This window comes from Herpailurus yagouaroundi, unplaced genomic scaffold, assembly GCF_014898765.1.
Source record: "Herpailurus yagouaroundi ecotype Mexico unplaced genomic scaffold, PumYag 162, whole genome shotgun sequence".
In the NCBI taxonomy this organism is placed as follows: Eukaryota; Metazoa; Chordata; class Mammalia; order Carnivora; family Felidae; genus Herpailurus; species Herpailurus yagouaroundi.
The window spans coordinates 26,690,114-26,703,216 of NW_024412403.1; the positions used below are offsets into that span (position 1 = coordinate 26,690,114).

Genomic DNA, 13,103 nt, shown 5'->3' on the forward strand with positions numbered 1-13,103 from the left:
TTTCTTTCTTTCTTTCTTTCTTTCTTTCTTTCTTTCTTTCTTTCTTTCTTTCTCTAAGGAATAAGCTTGTTTCCAATACAAGGGAACAAATAGACACACATTTCATATTACAAAAACATAGTCATTATTTGAAATGGCTCAAGATACAGAAAAAAATGCATTTCATCTGTTCATTAATGTTTTCTTTTTTGGGGGTCAAGTTTGTTAGACTAAAAAATTCTAACCAAATTTATCATTTAGAAATTAGAAACCACAAATAAAGCCTATCAGACTGTTGGAATATAATATTGCATAAGAATTAGACAATCTGGGGCACCTGGGTGGCTCAGTTAGTTAAGCGTTCGACTCTTGATTTCAGCTCAGGTCATGATCTCACCATTTGTGAGATCGAGCCTTGTGTCAGGCTCCATGCTTGGAGCCTGCTTGGGATTCTCTCTTTTCCTCTGTCTCTGCCCCTCCCACATTCATGCGCTCTCTCTCTCTCTCTTTTTCTCAAAATAAATAAACTTTAAAAGAAAGATTTAGACAATCTTTATTTCTGATTAATTCTTACTAATTATTTTTTGATCATTTATTGCTTAAATTAAATCTTGTGTTAGAAGTAGAGATGAAAAATTACTATTTTTTAAAAAATGTTTATTTATTTATTTTGAGAGAGAGAGAGTGGGGGAGGGGCAAATAGAGAGGGAGAGAAAGAATCTCAAGCTATCAGCACAGAGCCTGACACAGGGCTCGATGTCACAAACTGCAAGATCATGACCTGAGCTGAAATCAAGAGTCAGACGTTCAACTGACTAAGCCACCCAGGTGCCCCACTATTTTTTTTTTTTTAATTTAAAAGAAGAAATAGTGTAGTACAGATTTTTTCAAACCATATCCCTTAGAACACTGCAACATTTCATGAGGAATAAGTTCTAGAGTTCACAAGAAATTTGTATAGACACAAAATTTGGCATCAGGTACGTTTATCATTTTTTGTCTGTTCACTTAAAAAAATTTTTTTTTAATATTTATTTTTGTGTGTGGGAGAAAGAGAGACAGAGAACAAGCAGGGGAGGAGCAGAGAGAGAGAAAGAGACACAGAATCCAAAGCAGGCTCCAGGCTCTGAGATGTCAGCCCAGAGCCCAAATGGGGCTTGAACCACAAACTGCAAGATCATGACCTGAGCTGAAGTCGGACGTTTAATCGACTGAGCCACCCAGTTGCCCCTTTCACTTTTAAGAGAGTCATTTCAGCACTGTTTAATCTCATATTTTATAATTTCTAAAATGACATGAGTGAAAATTTCAAATGCCTACAAACTCCAGGCAGCATACTTAGCTGAATTGGTGGTGATAGACAACACGCCATAGCAAGGTGGAGGACGCACGTCCTGCCCACAGACATCAGTGGCTTCCAGGCTTCAGCGCATCATTACTACATGGGAACAGTAGGCTAGTGTTGCCAGATCTTTGATATTGATGTGCAATCTCTGCCCCCTTTATTTTCCTTTTTTTTTTTTTTTAAGTAAGCTTCATGCCCAGTGCAGAGCCCAGTGTAGACCCTGAACTCATGACCTTGAGATCAAGACCTGAGCTGAGATCAATGGTCAGATATTCAACTAACTGAGCTACCCAGGAACCCCTGCAATCTCTACCTTTTAAAATGTGGCAAATAATTCCAAAGGTTTAAAAAGATTGTGTTGCTAAACAGCACATCTCTGTAAACCAGATTTACTCTGTAGATGAGCAATTTGTAACCCCTGGATTAGCTGACATTTAAACAGTCTTCAATTACTGATATTTTTTTATTCTATAGGACTAGGTAAGAATTAAGAATCGTAAGTCAGGGCCACCTACTAACAACTCTATATTGTTGCTGCCTGAATAACAATATTGTGGAATTTTAGTGCAGAATAGAAGTTAGTCATCTTCTGTTTTGGAATTATTATTAAGGGATAACAACTATTTTCAGTTATTGAGAATCAGAGAAAGCTTTGAAGAGTCTAGTCTCTATATGAGAAAGCTTTCAGAAGACCTGTGAGTAGAGCTTTTATGAAATGTTAATGTACACGTGTGGTAGATGGTTGGGGATCAACAGGATAAACCCCCATTGGGTCATTAACTCTGGACTAGATTTATGGGACTCCACTCAATCACCAAGTGTATTACTAAAAGGATGGTAAAAGCCTATGTAAGGATCCAGCTATCAGTCACATGACCTGATCTAGGAAAGAGATAAAAGCTTATATGCATCTCACGGAAACCTGCCAATACTTGTCCCCATAATACATGATAAAACTCTGACAGCAAACTTCTCCTGGGAGTTTGGTATTAAATTAGCGAGGCGGCAGCTCTCCTTTCTGCTGTTTTCAGATATCCAGGCACGGCTTTCTAATACACTGCTAATTTAGAAGACGGAGGATGAAAGTTCTATTTTAATAGTTCTCCAACACCTCATCTTTTCTATCTCTGCTGTAACATGGTTCAGAGGTATGGAAATATTAACGTGTGATAGGCCCCATTCACTATGCTACAACTTTCATAGGATAATATGACACATGCATAAATTAAAGATTGTCTTAAGAAAGATTATCTTACTCTTTCTAGAAAAAATGTATATAAGTACTTGTGCTTTAGTCAGAGATAATGTTTGTCCCCCCAAATCAGAAACTCCTTCGGTCTAACTTAGGTTTAATGAGACAATTTTATTTTTCGAATAGCAATCACCAGGATAATTGTTGCATAGAAGCGTCTTTATTTAGAAAAATGATGATCTTCATAATAGAGTTGGAATTTGGTATGCCCAGGGCCATGGGAGGAGAAAGCAGAGGGTAGAAGTCTGCCTTTGCGTAATGTGAGTCTTCCTTCGAACTTCTCTAAACTGTTAATGAAGTCCTTAAATTCACAATTTTTAAAGCTTTAATTTTAGAAATTGCAGTAAAATATACATAACATAAAATTTACCATTGTAGCCATTTTATTTTATTTTTTAAAGTTTATTTATTTTCAGAGAGAAAGAGAGAGAGAGAGAGCATGCTTGCCCAAGTGGAGAAGGGGAAGAGAGAGGGAGAGAGGGAATGTCAAGCAGGCTCTGCACTGATAGCAGACACGGGGTTTGATCTCATGAGCCCATGACCTGAGCTGAAATCAAGAGTTGGACACTGGACACTTAAACAACTGAGCTATCCAGGCGTCCCTCCATTTTAGCCATTTTAAAGTATACAGTTCAGTGGCATTAAGAACATTCACTGTTGACCAACGATCCAGAATGTTTTCATCATCCCAAACAGAAAGTCAGTACTCATTAAACACCAAATCCTCATTCCCTTCTTCTCCCCAGTCCCTGGCAACCACCATTCTATTTTCTGCCTCTATGAATTTGATTACTCACATATCTCAAATGAGTGGAGTCATATAATATTTGTTCTTTTGTAATTCTTATGTAAATTTTTTAATGTTTATTTTTGAGAGAGAGAGACGAGACAGAGACAGAGTGCGAGCAGGGGAGGGGCAGAGAGAGAGGCAGACACAGAATCCAAAGCACACTCCAGGTTCTGAGCTGTCAGCACAGAGCTCAATGCAGGGCTCGAACCCACAAGCTGTGAGATCATGACCTGAGCCAAAGTCGTCGGATGCTTAACCAACTGAGCCACCCAGGTGCCCCTGTGGGTAATTCTTATTGAGATTGTTTTCTGCTATGGAAATCAGTGAAAGGAGAGAATTTCACATGAGGCATAAGATGGTCAGGTCAGATCATTCTGAAGAAAGCACAGGAGACTGGAGGCAGCGATACCTCCAGGAATGTGACAGATGTTGAAACTAGAGCCACAAGGCCGGATCTGGTACACAGACATGATTAGTCTGCAGAGTGCTTTAAAATATGTGAATTATATGACATCATTTAAAATTGGAGAAATTTTAATAGGGAACCAGATATCTTGTCCATCTTGTAAAATGTGGCAATTGTGGGCATGCATTTCCCTGGCTATAATCAGATAAGTAGCATACACATACTCCAGTTTTCCCTTAGACTCGTAATGCTATACTGATTCATCCTTCTCAAGATGAATAATATTCATAGTAATCTGAGTCTTCATAGTAATTTTGGAATAGGTGTTTAGATCTCATATGTATAGAGATGGATCCAAGTTTATCCACATCTTGAGTGGCAGGGAAGCTTCATATGACATCTGGGCTACAAACCAAGAAGAGGCATATATTGGGAGGGTACTGAGTTTGTCCTGTAGACATCAATGGAGGCAGATGAGCGGAACCTTGAAACTAGAGAGCAGTCAGGCAGCAAAGTGGACCCCTTGTCTAGCTCCATTTGTCAGGGAAAGCACGCTTTTTCTGCTCTTTGCAGCTTCTGTACGTCTGCTTTATTCTGCTTTATTCATATTCATGTTGCTGTATGTCTGCTATGTTTCTTCAGAACAAAATCATGTATCTAATTTGGCTTTTGTAGGCACCTACAATTCCTGCCTGTTCATATGTCACCAACCAACTGATTAAAGATTCTGAATCCTAATTCCATGTCCCCTGGAGAGAGAATCTGGTGGCCCAGTGCATGTCTACTCAGCTATACCTCTGATTTAGCTGTGGCTGTAGTAGAGAGTTCTGGGCACACTTTCACTCACTTTAGGTTGACAGTTACAGATCTCTGCTTTCTGCCCAGGAACTCTTGGATGCTAGTGGTACCCCAGGGAGCTCACTTTGTTCATGCACATTGGCTTGTTAAGTGTGAGGAGGTCAACATCTCTGGGAGTTAACATCCTTAATGTCCCCTCAGCTATGAGGAATCAGAGCTGATTCATAAATGCTCCAAAGAACAATTGTTGCAGAGGAAAACTGTAGTAATATGTGGAGAAGATGACCTGTTCTTTGGACATAAGTCAACCTCTTAAACACTTCTGTTCTTGTTCATTAAGCTCATGAACAAAGTAACTATAGTGACATGAGTAGATTATTCATGGGCTCAGCAACACTGATTTCCACTGACTAAGGCCCATCTGGCTTCAGACACCATTGAGTATTCAAGTTGCCAATAGCAGAGACCAACATGTTACTGGGTGGCAGGTTGGATTACATAGCACTACTTATATCATAGAAGAGGTGGCATTATTCTCACTGGAATAGATCTTTATAATGGACATCAATTTATCATTTTTCCAGAAATACTTTTGCCAAAGCTACATCTAGGAATTTATTGAACATCTTGTTAATAGTCACGACATTCCATAAAACATTTCTTCTGACATTACGGTTAAGATTGTAATAAGCAAGTTAATTTTTTCTTTAATGTTTATTTGTTTTTGAGAGAGATGTAGAGCATGAGTGGAGGAGGAGCAGAGAGAGAGAGGGAGACACAGGATCTGAAGCAGGCTGCAGGCTCTGAGCTGTCAGCAAAGAGCCTGACGCGGGGCTCGAACCCGCCAACCACAAGATCATGAGCTGAAGTTGGACGCTTAACTGACAGAACCACCCAGGCTCCCCTAGTTAATTTTTTCTTTATTTTCTTAATTTTGATATGAATATACTATGTGTATATATTAACCATTTTAAACTTATTTTACAGAAAATGAAGTTTGGTGATGGGCTCGTGCTCATGAGGTTCACTATTCTTACCAAATTCCCCTTATCCTGAAGCAATTGGCCTCACAGAATAATGGAATGGCTTTTTCAATTTCTGTTATGGTACCAGCTAGGTGGCAATACCTTGCAAGTCCATGATAATTTTCTCTAGGATACTGTACATGTTCTAAAACAGACCAATATATGGTATTATTTCTCTTGTAGCCAGGATTCAGAGTTCTGGGAATCAAAGGGTAGAAATGGGAGTGGATCTTTACACTGTTAACCATAGAGATCCACTAGCAATATTTTTGTTCTCTTTCCCACAATTTGAAGCTCTACTGGTCTACAAATTTTAGTTGCCAAGGGAACTAGAGAATACAGGAATGGATCCCCTAAATTGGAAGTTGAGTCTGCCACTTGACTGTTCTTCAGGCCAGTAAATCAATAAGCAAAGAAAAGCATCAGTCTGCTGGCTGGAATGATTGATCCTGACTAAAAAGAGGTAATTAGGTTGCTTCTATCTAATGGGGTAGGAATGAGTATTTCTGGAATGCAGGAGATCCCCATAGGTGCCACTTATCACTTCCATATCTTCTGATTTAAGTCAGTGGGAAATTATAGCCTAAAATAATCCAGATCCCTGATGGATGAAGATTTGGGTAACCTTTCCAGGCAAAGAACCATAACCACTTGAGGAGCTTACTGAAGGCAAAGAGGCTATGGAATTGGTAGTAGACGAAGGCAGTTAGTTATGAATACTAACTTTGACCATATGAGCAGTTTCAGAAACAAGGATTCTAATGATTAAGATATTTTTCCTTAATTTTGATATAAAGATGTTATATGTATGTATTAACCATTTTTTCTTCCCCTAAATTCATTAGAAAGAAAAGCATGCAAATAGGATGAAGTGTAGATTAAAAAAAAAAAACAAACCAGGAATAGCTATTTGAAGTGTCTTTCCTTGTATAAATAGACATTTGGGATATCCTCTATTTACAGTTTGAAGCTGACTAATTAAATGAGGAGGATGTAAATACCAACACTCCTATAGTTATTGTATGGCTTATGAGAACAGAATGTCATGGAGCTGGATAGAATTCTTTCAGCGAACTGCAGGTATTGGAGACTTTGATGCTTGTCCTGTTTGCAGCAGTAAAAACAGTTTACTTTTTCCATTGGAGGAAAAAGAGAACAAGAGGATGAATGCGTCCATCATTCAATAAAAGGAAATAATTAAATATTATGAGATAGACAAATAGCTCTATACTACATAAAGTTGCTATAACTCATTACAATAACACAATTTTTTTTAAATTTTCTTTTTTAACGTTTATTTATTTTTGAGAATGAGAGAGACAGAGCATGAACGGGGGAGGGTCAGAGAGAGGGAGACACAAAATCTGAAACAGGCTCTGGGCTCTGAGCTGTCAGCACAGGGGCCCGATGCGGGGCTCGAACTCACGGACCGCGAGATCGTGACCTGAGCCGAAGTCGGCGCTCAACCGACTGAGCCACCCAGGCGCCCCAACACAATTTTTTAAAAGAAATCCCTCAGAAGAATTTTCATTTTCCTCTTAGAGTTTCCTATGAGGCATTGTTCTAAACAAGGCAATTTTGATCAATTATCTTCTTGCTATTTTAATTTGAAGGAGCCTAAGGCATCCAAAGAAGGCATCCAGGTGGCCAACAGACACTGAAAAGATGCTCAATATCACTCATCGTCAGGGAAATGCAAAGCAGAACTACACAGTGAGATATCACCTTATACCTGTCAGAATGGCCAAAATAAAAAACACAAGAAATAACAAGTAGTGGCAAGGATGTGGAGGAAAAGGAACCCTTGTGCTCTGTTGGTGGGAATGCAAACTGGTTCAGCCACTGTGGAAAACAATATGGAGTTTCCTCAAAAATTAAAAATAGAATTACCATATGATGCAGTAATTCCACTACTGGGTATTTACCCAAAGAAAATGAAAACACTAATTGAAAAAGATATATGCAACCCCTATGTTTATTACAGTACTATTTACAATAGCCAAGATATGGAAGCAACCCAAGTATCCACTGAGAGATGAATGTATAAAGAATGGTATATATATATATATATATATATATATACACACACACACACACACACACACACACACACACACAATGGAATATTACTCAGCCATAGAAAAGAATAAGACCTTGTTTCCCAAAACATGGATGGACTGAGAGTATAATGCAGGTGGAATAAGTCAATCAAAGAAAGACAAATACCATATGATTTCACTCATATGTGGAATTTAAGAAACAAAACAAATGAACATAAGGGGAAAAAAAGACACAAACCAGAAAACAGACTCTTAAATACAGAGAACAAACTGGTAGTTGCCAGGAGGAGGTGGGTGGGTGGGGAATGGATAAAGGGGATCAAGAGTACACTTATCCTAATGAACACTAATGTATAAAATTGTGAAGCCAAGTAATTATACTGTACACCTAATACTCATATAACACTGTGTATTAATTATACTTCAATAAGAAAAAACGAACTTCTACAAATGATGTTAGAAATTATAGACATCATGGATGTCTTTTAAAATTTTAAAGGTAGACTAGTTCCCAACTTGTAACTAGCTGTGGGATACTACAGATGCTTCATTTTTAATCTCTTTTTAGTAATTAGTCCCAAATGAAATAGTCAGCTAGTTATTGGACAAGAGGACTGCAATGGGTTACAAACAATGATGTATCTGATTTCATTTTAAGAACTGAGAGCTAACAAGGGAAAAATTCAAACATGTTTCTTTTTTAAATGTTTATTTATTTATTTTTTGAGAGAGCACACAAGCAGGGAAGGGGCAGAGAGAGAGGGAGACAAGTAATCCAAAGCAGGCTCTACTCTGTGATGTCAGCACAGAGCCCGATGCAGGGCTCAAACCCATGAACCGTGAGATCATGACCTGAGCCAAAGTTGGACCCTCAACCAATTGAGTCACCCAGGTGCCCCTCAAATATGTTTTAGGTAGCATAAGAGCATATCTAAAATATTTTTAAAAAATTTTTAATGTTTTATTTATTTTTAAGAGAGAGAGAGAGAAAAAGAGAGAGAGTGGGGGAGGGGCAGAGAGAGAGAAGGAGACACAGAATCTGAAGCAGGCTTCAGGCTTTGAGCTGTAAGCACAGAGCCCGTCGCAGGGCTCGAACCCACGAACCATGAGATCGTGACCTGAGCCGAAGTCAGATGCTTAACCAACTTAGCCACCTAGGCGCGCCTAAAATATTTTATATTGGAATGTAGACCAGGGACTCAGTTATCAGAAGTCAAGTCCAGAAATGTTGGATCCTGTCCTTTTCTTCTCCATGGCAGGTTTTGAAGATATAGTTAGAATAAACATTTTCCCCAACTTGGCTTTGACCCCATGATAAAATGTGTGGGTAGCTAAGTGGGAGTAAGAGGTTTTTTTTTATTTTGTGTTGGTTGGCCTTCTATGCTTTCATAATCCGAAACTCCTGGATAGGTTGGTAATGGCTTAGAGAGTTTTCACAAATATACTTTCTGAAATTGCCGTACATTGAAAGGAGTGAAAGAATAGATAGGAAAATAAATATATTTAAAACATTTTATAGCCTCAAAATTAATCCACATTAAATTTGGGCTTGCCATAAATTATTCAAATGATAGCACAATAACATCCTTTCATTCAATCACCAAATATATACTTAGTTTTGACTACGGGATAGATTCTCTGTAAGCCCTGGGAATTTAGTGATGAACAAAGTCCCAACTTTCTTTCTTAGTTTACATTTTAATGGTGGTAAAGAGAAGTAAAGAAGCTCTTATTCATTTATGGAGAAGTGCTAGGGGATATGGCAGTACTTTGGTGGACACATGATTTGGAGTTGTAGGATGATTGGGAGAAGCTGGGAAAGAGTGAGTTCAATAGGCATCAGCTGGAGGATGGAAGGGAAGAAGAAGTATTCAAGTGACAGGAATGCTGCATGCAGTAGTCTAGGTGCAAGAATGTGGTGAGGGGCACCTGGGTGGCTCAGTTGGCTGAATGTCCAACTCTTCATTTTGGCTCAGGTCATGATCTCACTGTTAATGAGATTGAGCCCCACGATAGGCTCTGCACTGACAGTAAAGAGACTGCTTGAGACTTTCTCTCTCTCCTTGTCTCTCTGCCCCCACCTCTGCTTGTGCTCTCTCTCACAAAACAAAACAAAACAAAACAAAACAAAACAAAAACCAAAAACAAAAACTTAAAATGAGCAGTTGGGCCACTTGGCAAGTGACTTAGAATTCATCCATTTGGTGTTTTACAATCTTCATTAATAACAATCAGATTTGTGAAATCTGTTGAAATGCACTGTGGAATAATTTTTTTTTTTCAGAGCCAGTCCTCTTCTGTAGTAAATGTGAGACTTTGGTGTAACTGTGGAATACTGTTCACGGAGTCCTACTGTTCTCTCATGATGTCTCTCTGATGTTATGAGAATCTTGGGAGAAATTTGTTGAAGTAAGAAGTAAATTCATCTGTAGTTCCATCATAAGCAATCGCTTCATCATTAGGATCAACTATAGGATCAACTCGCTGGTTGTCAGTAGTCTTTGGTATAGGCTTTCGGTGGAGCCTTATCACTAAGAGCCTCTCTTTCTTAAGTTTTTTCTTTTTTTTTTTGTGATTTAACTTTATTTTTTATTTTTTAAAATTTACATCCAAATTAGTTAGTATATAGTGAAGCAATGATTTCAGTAGATTCCTTTATGCCCCTTACCCATTTAGCCCATCCCCCCCCACACAACCCCTCCAGCAACCCTCAGTTTGTTCTCCACATTTATGAGTCTCTTTTGTTTTGTCCCCCTCCCTGTTTTTATATTATTTTTGTTTCCCTTCCCTTATGCTCATCTGTTTTGTCTCTTAAAGTCCTCATGTGAGTGAAGTCATATGATTTTTGTCTTTGTCTGACTGACGAATTTCACTTAGCATAATACCCTCCAGTTCCATCCATGTAGTTGCAAATGACAAGATTTCATTCTTTTTGATTGCTGAGTAATACTCCAGTGTGTGTGTGTGTGTGTGTGTGTGTGTGTGTGTGTGTGTGTGTATACCACATTTTCTTTATCCATTCTTAAGTTTTTTTCTTAATTGCCAACATTTCCTTATGCTGCTACTATTTCCACTGCATGAACATTACGTGTCTCCCATTGTGGGTTCTTAATTTCCAAAATTTGAAGGCGTGGGGGAAAGGCAACTGCTTTTGGGGTTGGACCTTGCTTTCTGTCACTCCATCCTGTGTGACTGTGGCTTCTTCAGGTTCTTCTGGGAATACTTTTTGTTTCAGCCTTTCTTTCCTCTACTGCTGCTCTTATCCCCGCCCTTCACCATGGTGTTTACTCCTTCGCATCTGTCTCCATTTTTTCTTTTCTTAAATGTTTTTATTTATTTTTGAAGGAGAGAGACACAGAGCATGAGTGGGGGAGGAGCAGAGAAAGGAGGAGACATAGAATTTGAAGCAGGCTCCAGGCTCTAAGCTGTCAAGCCAGAGCCCGATGTGGGGCTCGAACTCATGAACTGTGAGATCATGACCGGAGCCTAGGTCGGACGCTTAACCAACTGAGCCACCCAGGCGCCCCATGTCTCCATTTTTTCTTAATCAAGAAACGGAAAAGAACTATCCTTAACCCATGGAATTGCCATGTTATCTTTGTAAAAAATCAGTTGGCCATAAATGTGAGGTTTATTTTGTATTCTAACTTCACCTGTTGTGGTAAGAGAAGATACTTTGTATGATAAGTATCTTTTTAAGTCTTTGAGACCTAATTTGTGACTTAACATATGGTCTATTCATTATAAGGAGTAAGGTATTGAAGTTTCCAACTGTCATGGTACAACTGTCTCTTTCTGAGTTTCTGCCAATGTTTGCTTCATATATTTTGACAGTCTGTTATTATATGTTTAAATGTATATAATTGTTGTATTTTGCTGTATTGAATCTTTTGTTAATATGTAATGTGCTCCTTTGGTTTTTGTAAACTTTTTTGATTTAAAGTCTATTTTGTCTGATATTTCTATGCCAGCCCTGCTCTCTTTTGGTTACTATTTGCATGGACTGTCTTTTCTCATCTTTTTAAAATTTTAATCTATTTTTATCTTTTTATCTAAAGTGAGTGTCCTCGGGCCAGCATATGGTTGGATCATGTGTTTTGATCCACTATTCTGATTTCTTTCTTTTGATTGGAAAGTTTAATCCATTTATATTTAAGGCAGTTGTTGAAAAGAGGGACTGGCTTCTGCCATTTTCTTCTGGAAATTACTTCAACAGAAATGCGAGGGACTTGCAACAGTAGGTAGGGTGTGCAACGATGGCTGTCCACCTCTGGGTCTGCAATCTCATGATTAGAAGCAGTAACCAGTGATCAAAGCACCAATGCCTCATATCTGCAGGACAAAATCCTTATTGCCAGTCTTGGTTCTCTCGAGCTGCTTGCAAGCTGCTCCAAACCGCCATGTGGGGAGGGGGTGGAAGATGGGTAGCTGCTATTATGCTAAGAGCTGAAATTCACTGAAATTCACTATGATTTACCCTCCAAGTGTTCCCCTGGAAGTTACAAGTCTTCCATACTCTCCAGAGCTCCAAAAACAGTTTTGTCAGACAGATTCTGCCAGCACACTGCTATTGTTGTGTGGGAGGCAAGATAGATTCCTGGTGCTTCCTAACTCCACAATCTTCCCAGAAGTCTAAGAAAGGCAGTTTTACAAAGATTGTTTTATGCAATCTTATTATTTTTTTTTAGATCATTTGAGAGAAGAAATGAGGAAAATATATTTATACATTCTAATTTGCACACATGTATCTTTTCTGGTACTCTTTATTTTGTGATGTGGATTCAAGTGACTGAATGATATTGTATTTCAGCTTGAAGGACTTTCTTATGTGTTGTGTCAGGTCTGCTAGTAACACACTTGCTGAAAACATTTTTTTTTTCTTTCTTAAAGTCTGGGAATGTCTATTTCAACTTTATTTTTGAAGGATTATTTTTCTGGATAAAGGCTCCATCTTTGTTAGTGTTTTTTTTTTTTTTTCTTTCAGTACTTTAAATATAGCATCCCACTGTCTTTTGGCTATTTCTGTTTCTTATGAGAAGTCAGCTGTGAATTTTGTTTTTTTCTTTGTACATATTAGTTGAATTTGTCTTGCTGATTTCAAAACTTCCTTTTTGTCTTTTGGCATTCAACAACTTGACTATGATATGTGTAACTATGGATCACTTTGTATTTGCTTGAGGCTCACTGAACTTTTATCTGGATGTTAATATTTTTTATTCAAATCATGAATTTTTTGGCTATTATTTCTTCAAATATTTTTCCGACCCTTTTTCTCCTCTCCTTCTGGGACTCTAATCGTGTGTATGTTTGTATTCTTGATGGTATCCCACGGGTCTCTGAGGCTCTCAGCTCATTTTCTTTATCGTTTTTCCCCTCAGTTCTTTGGATTAGATCATTTCTGTTGATCTGTTTTCAAGTTTTCTAATCATTTTTGTTGTCATCTCAAAT

General features: G+C 38.3%; 1 pseudogene; it reads right to left on the reverse strand.

The window, feature by feature from the left end:
* Positions 1 to 10,934, reverse strand: part of LOC121036481 (ribosome production factor 1-like) — a 20,682-nt pseudogene extending 9,748 nt beyond the window's left edge.
* Positions 10,935 to 13,103: the final 2,169 nt, after the last annotated feature.